The sequence below is a fragment of the Capricornis sumatraensis genome, chromosome 8, assembly GCF_032405125.1.
Source record: "Capricornis sumatraensis isolate serow.1 chromosome 8, serow.2, whole genome shotgun sequence".
Taxonomy (NCBI): domain Eukaryota; kingdom Metazoa; phylum Chordata; class Mammalia; order Artiodactyla; family Bovidae; genus Capricornis; species Capricornis sumatraensis.
This window is the reverse complement of record NC_091076.1, coordinates 22,772,848-22,780,889: the sequence shown is the minus strand read 5'-3', so window position 1 is coordinate 22,780,889 and position 8,042 is coordinate 22,772,848. Positions and strand designations below refer to the sequence as shown.

The 8,042-nt window shown below is 37.1% G+C and overlaps 1 pseudogene; it reads left to right on the top strand.

Moving 5' to 3' along the window:
• Positions 1-5,599: 5,599 nt before the first annotated feature.
• On the top strand, positions 5,600-6,517 carry LOC138084407 (olfactory receptor 8A1-like; annotated as a pseudogene).
• The last annotated feature ends 1,525 nt before the right edge of the window (positions 6,518-8,042 follow it).

The following is an 8,042-nucleotide window of genomic DNA, read 5'->3' as shown; positions in this document are numbered from 1 at the left end:
GCGACCCCTATGGACTGTAACCTGTCAGGCTCCTCTGTCCATGGGATTCTCCCAGCAAGAATATTGGAGTGAGTTTCCATTTCCTTATACAGGCAGAATGGCCATCATCAAAAAAAAATCTACAAACAATAAATGCTGGAGATGGTATGGAGACAAGGGTACCCTTCTACACTGTTGATGGAAATGTAAATTGGTGGAACCACTATGGAAAACTGTATGAAGTTTCTTAAAAAAACTAAAAATAGAGTTACCATATTGCCCAACAATCCCCCTTTTGAGCATATATCTGGAGAAAACCATAATTTGAAAAGATACATGCATTCCAGTGTTCATTGCAGCACTATTTACAATAGCCAGGACATGGAAGCAACACAAATATCCATCGACAGAGGAATGGATTAAAAAGATGTGGTATATACAATGGAATATTACTCAGTCATTAAAAAGAATTAAATAGTACCATTTGCAGCAACATGGAGAGACTAGAGATTATCATACTAAGTTAAGTAGGTCAGACAGAGAAGTATAAATAACATGTTATCACTCATATGTGGAATCTTAAAAAAGAGTACAAATGAACTTATCTATAAAATGGAAATAGAGTTAGAGATATAGAAAACAAAATGGTTATCAGAGGGTGGTGGAGGAAGGTATAAATTGGGAGATTGGGATTGACATATACACATTCAGTTCAGCTCAGTCACTCAGTCGTGTCTGACTCTTTGTGACCCCATGAACCACAGCACACCAGGCCTCCCTGTCCATCACCAACTCACAGAGTTTACCCAAACTCATGTCCATTGAGTCGGTGATGTCATCCAACCATCTCATCATCTGTCATCCCCTTCTCCTTTTGCCTTCAATCTTTCCCAAAATCAGGGTCTTTTCAAGTGAGTCAGCTCTTCGCATCAGGTGGTTGAAGTACTGGAGTTTCAGCTTCAACATCAGGCCTTCCAAAGAACACCCAGGACTGATCTCCTTCAGGATGGACTGGTTGGATCTCCTTGCAGTCCAAGGGACTCTCAAAAGTCTTCTCCAACACCACAATTCAAAAGCATCAATTCTTCGGTGCTCAGCTTTCTTCACAGTCCAACTCTCACATCCATACATGACCACTGGAAAAACCATAGCCTTGACTAGATGGACCTTTGTTGGCAAAGTAACGTCTCTGCTTTTGAATATGCTACCTAGGTTGGTCATAACTTTTCTTCCAAGGAGTAAGCATCTTTTAATTTCATGGCTGCAATCACCATCTGCAGTGATTTTGGAGCCCAAAAAAATAAAGTCTGAAACTGTTTCCACTGTTTCCCCATCTATTTCCCATGAAGTGATGGGACCGGATGCCATGATCTTAGTTTTCTACATGTTGAACTTTAAGCCAACTTTTTCACTCTCCTCTTTCACTTTCATCAAGAGGCTCTTTTGTTCTTCTTCACTTTCTGCCATAAGGGAGGTGCCATTTGTGTATCTGAGGTTATTGTTATTTCTCCCAGCAATCTTGATTCCAGCTTGTGCTTCCTCCAGTCCAGCATTTCTCATGATGTACTCTACATATAAGTTAAATAAGCAGGGTGACATATACACACTACTATATATAAGATAGATAATAAGGACCTACTGTTTAACACAGGGAACTCTACTCAATACTCCATAATGACCTATATGGGAAATAAATCTAGATAAGACTGGATATATATTTACATGCATAACTGATGTACTTTACATCAGAAGTCAATACAACATTGTAAATCAACTATACTCCAATAATTTTTTTAATTTACAAATCCCTAGAGCAATTACAGAAACTTTGTCAGAAGTCATAAAAGCTAGCACACTCTAAAATCCCCAAAATAAATGAGTGTCCATAAATAATAAATAAAATATGCATTAGCAACATTTTCATACATGATATACATGATATATGACTGACTGTATTCTTGAAAAGTATATAATCTTTTCCACATATTTCTCTACAGAATGAGAATATATGAGTGAAGAGTTTTTATTTCTACCTTCTTATGCCCCTCAACCTCCTGCCACTCTAATACTGTTCATCTATGGGTGCAGCAGCAGCAGGATGACAGATTTAGCATTCCTTGTAAATTAACACTCCTTTACTGAAAATATATAGCTTGCCTTAATAAAATAGTACAATATGATCTTAAAACCTCTTAAAGTAAACTTTTAAACCTAGTTGATTATGCATTATGGTGAATAACTAATGATGAGTAACAACCATAATGATAGTGACTGATGATGGAGTTGATGGTATTACTGGTGGTGCTGGTGGTGATGAGAATGGTGGTGAAAATATTGGTAGTAAAATATTTGAAAGGATGCATTAGACACTAAGTTTCCAAAGCTGCAAGATGACTTTCCCAATAAAGGAAATTAACACTTGGGAGGCAAAAAAATCTATGATTCCCAGCAAAAGTGTAAACCAACACTCTAAGAGCTTTTCTAAGGTCTCCAGTCTCTGAAGTGACTGCATCCCAGAAGTTCTGCCCATATATACATAAACAGATCCCCTCCCACTCCCAGAGACCTATTATTCATGACAGTGCTGGTCCCTTTGAATCATCTTAGGAGTAGATATAAATCTATATGGTCCTCTCATATGTTGATAATTATTTACTGACTATTGAAACCAAAGCATCCTCTATAATTTCCAGGGGACTCTGATCTATTTTTATTCAGCACAGGTACCTAATTATGACTTAAAGCAATTGTATGAGAATATATTTCTTTCATGAACTCCTGCTTCTAAATGCAGGTTATTTTCAGCCATACGTTTACCCTCACTTCTAAGTGGTTTTTCTTCATGTGCTGTGTTCTTTATGGACAGCAATTCTGAGCCCCTGATGGTCTGGTAGAACAGGAGGTACTAACTGTAGTGACTGATATCAAGTATGGGATCATATATATCATCCAGTTTTATATTGTTAGATGATTATGGGAGAAAATAATTAATCAGTGCTGTCTAGGATTTTCCCATCAGCACTTCACTAAGTAAGTCGCATTCACTCTGTGTTACCCTGTGAGGCACTTTGATTTCTAGCAATAGTATATTCTAGGTGGATTTTCTATGTTTTTTATTGTTTACAGAGGTGGAAATTGAGTAGAAGGGGATATATAAGATATTTTTAATCTATTGTTGCTACCACGAGGAACTTTTTCTCCTTTGTAATAAATGAAAGCAGTATTCCAAAAACCTTAACTACCTCTAATAATGGTTATTATGAAGTTAATAATTGAACCACTGATAATTTAACATATGAAGTTTACAATGCAATGTATTTCCTTGTCATTACACCACATCCTAAGGATTTAAAGACTCCTCCACCTAGAAAAACATATATAGCTAGTGCTGGAGTTATAACAGTTATAGGACTCAAATAAGAATGTATTTTGAAGTGCTAATTAAAAAGCATGTTATAAAATATTTTTAAATATATACATGCTTATACACATGTAAGTACACACATGCTTTGAAAATATCTAAAATGATAGTCATGGCTGCTGTTAGTCTCCAAGGAGTGAGAAAATAGTATTGTATTTTTGCTTATTTGTATTTCTGATTTTCTACAAGGCACATATACTGGCTTGGTAATTTTTTTAAATAAATCTGAAATTGGCAATAAAATCTATCATTTATGTCCAAACTTCAATATGTTAAGTTTACTAAATAACAACAAAGTGCTATACACAAGACAACCTAGAGCAAAGCAAAATAATTTACTGAAAACAAAATAGACAGGTGGTCATATATTCTGGGTTTTAGACCCAGGTCAAAGTCTTACTAGTTTTATGACTTCGGGTAAATTATTTAACTTTTAGAGCTTCTGTTTCCTAGAGAATGGGAAAATAATGCAACATTCCTCTTTGTGATATGGTATGCACAATCTAAGATATCAAGGATAAAGCACAGTCAATCACAGCATTGCTTAGAGCTGTAAGTGCGCTGATTTGTAAGGCTACACACTTAGGCCAAGGGAAGAGCTCATAGTCAGAAGAAAGCTGTTTCAGTTCCAAGTCCTTGATACTTATGAAGCTTCAGGAAAGTCACTTCCTGTCTGGCACTACAGTTTTCTCCTTAGGAACATGGTAATGAAAATTCTACTCTTAGACTCCCTTCTCCACATACCAAAAGTTATGAGAGTTGTTAATGAGAATGACCTTTGAAAAGCTTTTTATGAAAGTTAGTAACTGTATAAATACACAGTGAAAGCAGGCAAATTTAAGGGTTTTGCTTAAGAAATACATATCAGAAAAGTGATATCTATAGGTATCATATTTAGCAATGATGATTCATGCTTCTTATGACATATCTGTAATTTAGGTACTTTGTCATTAGGGAGATAATTGGGCCATTGTTTCATATTATGATCTGAAAATAGACCTAACAATAATAATAGTTAAAGCAGCTATTGAGCATTTACTCTGGACTATTCAAGGTGCTACGGTGCAGACTTCACCACAGATGAATTAATCAGAACCTCTATGGGAGGAACATAGCCACCAATAATTTTTAAATGCTCCAGGAGATTATAATATACAAGAAATACTGAGAACTATTGTCTTAGGGCCTGAAGTCCAATAAAAAAAAATAAGAACAAAAGAACAAATTCCAGACACCTGGGGGTTTCTCTGTTGGCTCAAAGGGTAAAAAATCTGTCTGCAATGCAGGAGACTTGGATTTCATCCCTGGGTCAGAAAAAAATCCCCTAGAGTAGGGAATGGCTACCCATTCCAGTATTTTAACCTGGAGAATTCATGGACAGAGAATCCTGGGAGCCTACAGTCCATGGAGTCCCAAAGAGTTAGACACAACTGAGTGACTAAATGTAGTGCCATTTCACATTTTTATAGGAACTGACTTCTTGAAAACTAATAATTATGCATTGTCCCATATTACATTTACAACCACCTTAGGGACTGATATCATTCATTTTCTCAACTTTCAATATAGTAATTGACTTGTAACTCAATGATATTGTTGTAACTACCATATCCCCCTGACACTGCATCAGTTTGGGACAGATTACCATATGTTCACATTAAGTCAATATTTAGGACTCGCAGAAGTGATAGAATTTCATTTCTGAAAGAAATCATATCTCCAATATTAATTCTACTGCTTATTACTTACAGGATTGAGACTCTCAGACTTGCTCCTGTATAAGCCTCACCTGGAGATATAATGATACACAGATCACTGGGCCCCATCCCAAAGTTTATGATTTGGTAGCTCTGGGGTGAGACCTGACAATTTGCATCTCTAATATCTTCAGGTGATGCCAATGATGCTGATCCATGGACTAGACATTAAGATCTATTGCTATAAGATATTTGAAAAACAAGAAAGATATAAACGTTTTATATCTTGCCTGCCTTTTCCTCACATCTCCATGATCCTCAATATACACAGGGTCTGATATTCTTCCCAAAATAAACAACAGGATGAGGAGTCGTTCATCAAGAAGGATCCCAGAATCATTCAGCTGGCCTCAGAAAGTCAAACTAGCTTTACCAAGCAGTGCAAGATGCAGCCTTTCATGCAATTCTCTCTTGTCCCCACAGGTTCCCCAACCAGATGAGAATGGCTGCAGAAAATCAATCCACAGTGACAGAGTTCATTCTTGGAGGTTTAACAAATCGACCAGAGCTCCAGCTCCCCCTCTTCTTCCTCTTCCTTGGGATCTATTTGGTCACCATGGTAGGGAACCTGGATATGATAACCCTGATTTGTCTGAACACTCAGCTTCACACCCACATGTACCATTTCCTCAGCAACCTGTCCTTTGTGGATCTCTGCTACTCCTCTGTCATTACCCCTAAGATGCTGGTGAACTTTTTGTCAGAGAAGAACATCAACTCCTATGTAGGGTCCATGCCCCAGCTCTACTTCTTCCTGGTGTTTGTCGTTGTTGAGTGTTAAATGCTCACAGAGATGGCCTACGTTGCCATCTGAAGCACTTTTCTTTACAACATCATGTCTCATAGAGCCTGCTTCCTGCTATTGGCTGGGGTCTATGTCATGTCACTCATTGACTCAACCATATAGAGACTAGCATCATGTTGAAACTGTCCTATTGTGAGATACTCATCAGTCATTATTACTGTGACATACTTGCCCCATGAAGCTCTCCTGCTCTAGCACCTATTCTATTGGTATGATAGTACTCTTTTTGGCTGGATTTGACATCATAGTCACCACCTTAACAATCCTTGTTGCCTATATTTTCATCCTGTCCAGTATCCTCCATATCAGCATCACAGAAGAAAGACCTAAAGCCTTCAGCACCTGCAGCTCCCACTTTGCTGCCATGGGGCTGTTCTATGGAACGACCACCTTCATGTACTTGAAACCCGCAACAGCCAGTTCCCTGGCCCAGGAGAATGTGAACTCTATGTTTTACACTGTATGATCCACATGCTGAACCTGTTGATCTACAGTTTGAGAAATAAGGATGTAAAGGCTGCCATGCAGAAATCTCTGAGAGGAAAAATGTTTTAAGGAAAATGTTACTATTCTTTCTTAGTTTTAAAAGTAAGTTATTATGAATCCCAGAGAGGAACCCTATGAATGCTCCTTCTCTGCATGGCTGGGAGACTGCTCCTTGCTTCTTCCTGCCTTCTTTCTGCCCACCCTTTCCTCTGATTTCTTCATCTTTTCTCTCATTTGGGAAGCATTTTCTACATCCTGACTCCCATAGGTAAACTCCATCTTCTTAATTGAAATTTAGCATTAATTTTGAACATTCACAGACTCACACATAGAGAAACTAGTGTTTACCAGTGAGGAGAGGAAAGAAGGGACAAGAAGAGTCTATTATGAACAACTATATGACAATAAAATGGATAACCTGGAAGAAATGGACAGATTCTTAGAAAAGCTCAATCTTCCAAGACTAAACCAGGAAGAAATAAAAATTGTGAAAAACCCAATTACAAGCACTGAAATTGAAGCTGTGATCAAAACTCTCCCTGAAAACAAAAGCCCAGGACCAGATGGCTTCACAGGAGAATTCTATCAAACATTTAGAAAAGAGCTAATGCCTATCCTTCTAAAACTCTTTCAAAAAATTGCAGAGGAATGAACACTTCCAAGCTCATTCTACGAGGCCACCATCACCCTGATACCAAAACCAGACAAAGACAACACACACAAAAAAAGAAAACTACAGCCGATATCACTGATGAACATAGATACGAAAATCCTCAACAAAATTTTAGCAAACAATTCAGTAACACATCAAAAAGCTCATACACCATGATCAAGTTTGGTTTACCCCAGGGATGCAAGCATTCTTCAATATACACAAATCAATCAATGTGATACATCATATTAACAAATTGAAAGATAAAAACAATATGATGATCTCAATAGATGCAGAAAAAACCTTTGACAAAATTCAGCACCCATTTATGATTAAAACTCTTCAAAAATGGGCATAGAAGGAACCTATCTCAACATAGGACAGGCCATATATGATAAGCCTACAGAAAACATTAGTCTCAATGGTGAAAAACTTAAAGCATTCCCTGTAAGATCAGGAACAAGACAAAGATGTCCATTTCTGCCACTATTATTCAACATAGTTCTGGAAGTCTTAGCTACAGCAATCAGAGAAGAAAAAGAAAGGAATCCAGATCAGAAAAGAAAAAGTAAAACTCTCACTGTTTGCAGATGACATGATAATGTACATAGAAAACCCTAAAGATAGTATCAGAAAATTACTAGAGCTAACCAGTGAATTTAGCAAAGCTGCAGGATACAAAATCAATGCACAGAAATCACTTGCATTTCTATATACTAACAATGAAAAATCAGAAAAAGAAATTAAGGAATCAATCCCATTCATCATTGCAACAAAAATAATTAAGTATCTAGGAATATACTTACCCAAGGAGACAGGAGAACTGTACAGAGAAAATTATAAGACACTAATGAAAGAAATCAAAGATGACATAAACAGATGGAGAGCTATTCCATGTTCCTGGGTAGGAAGAATCAATATTGTGAAAATGACTATATGACC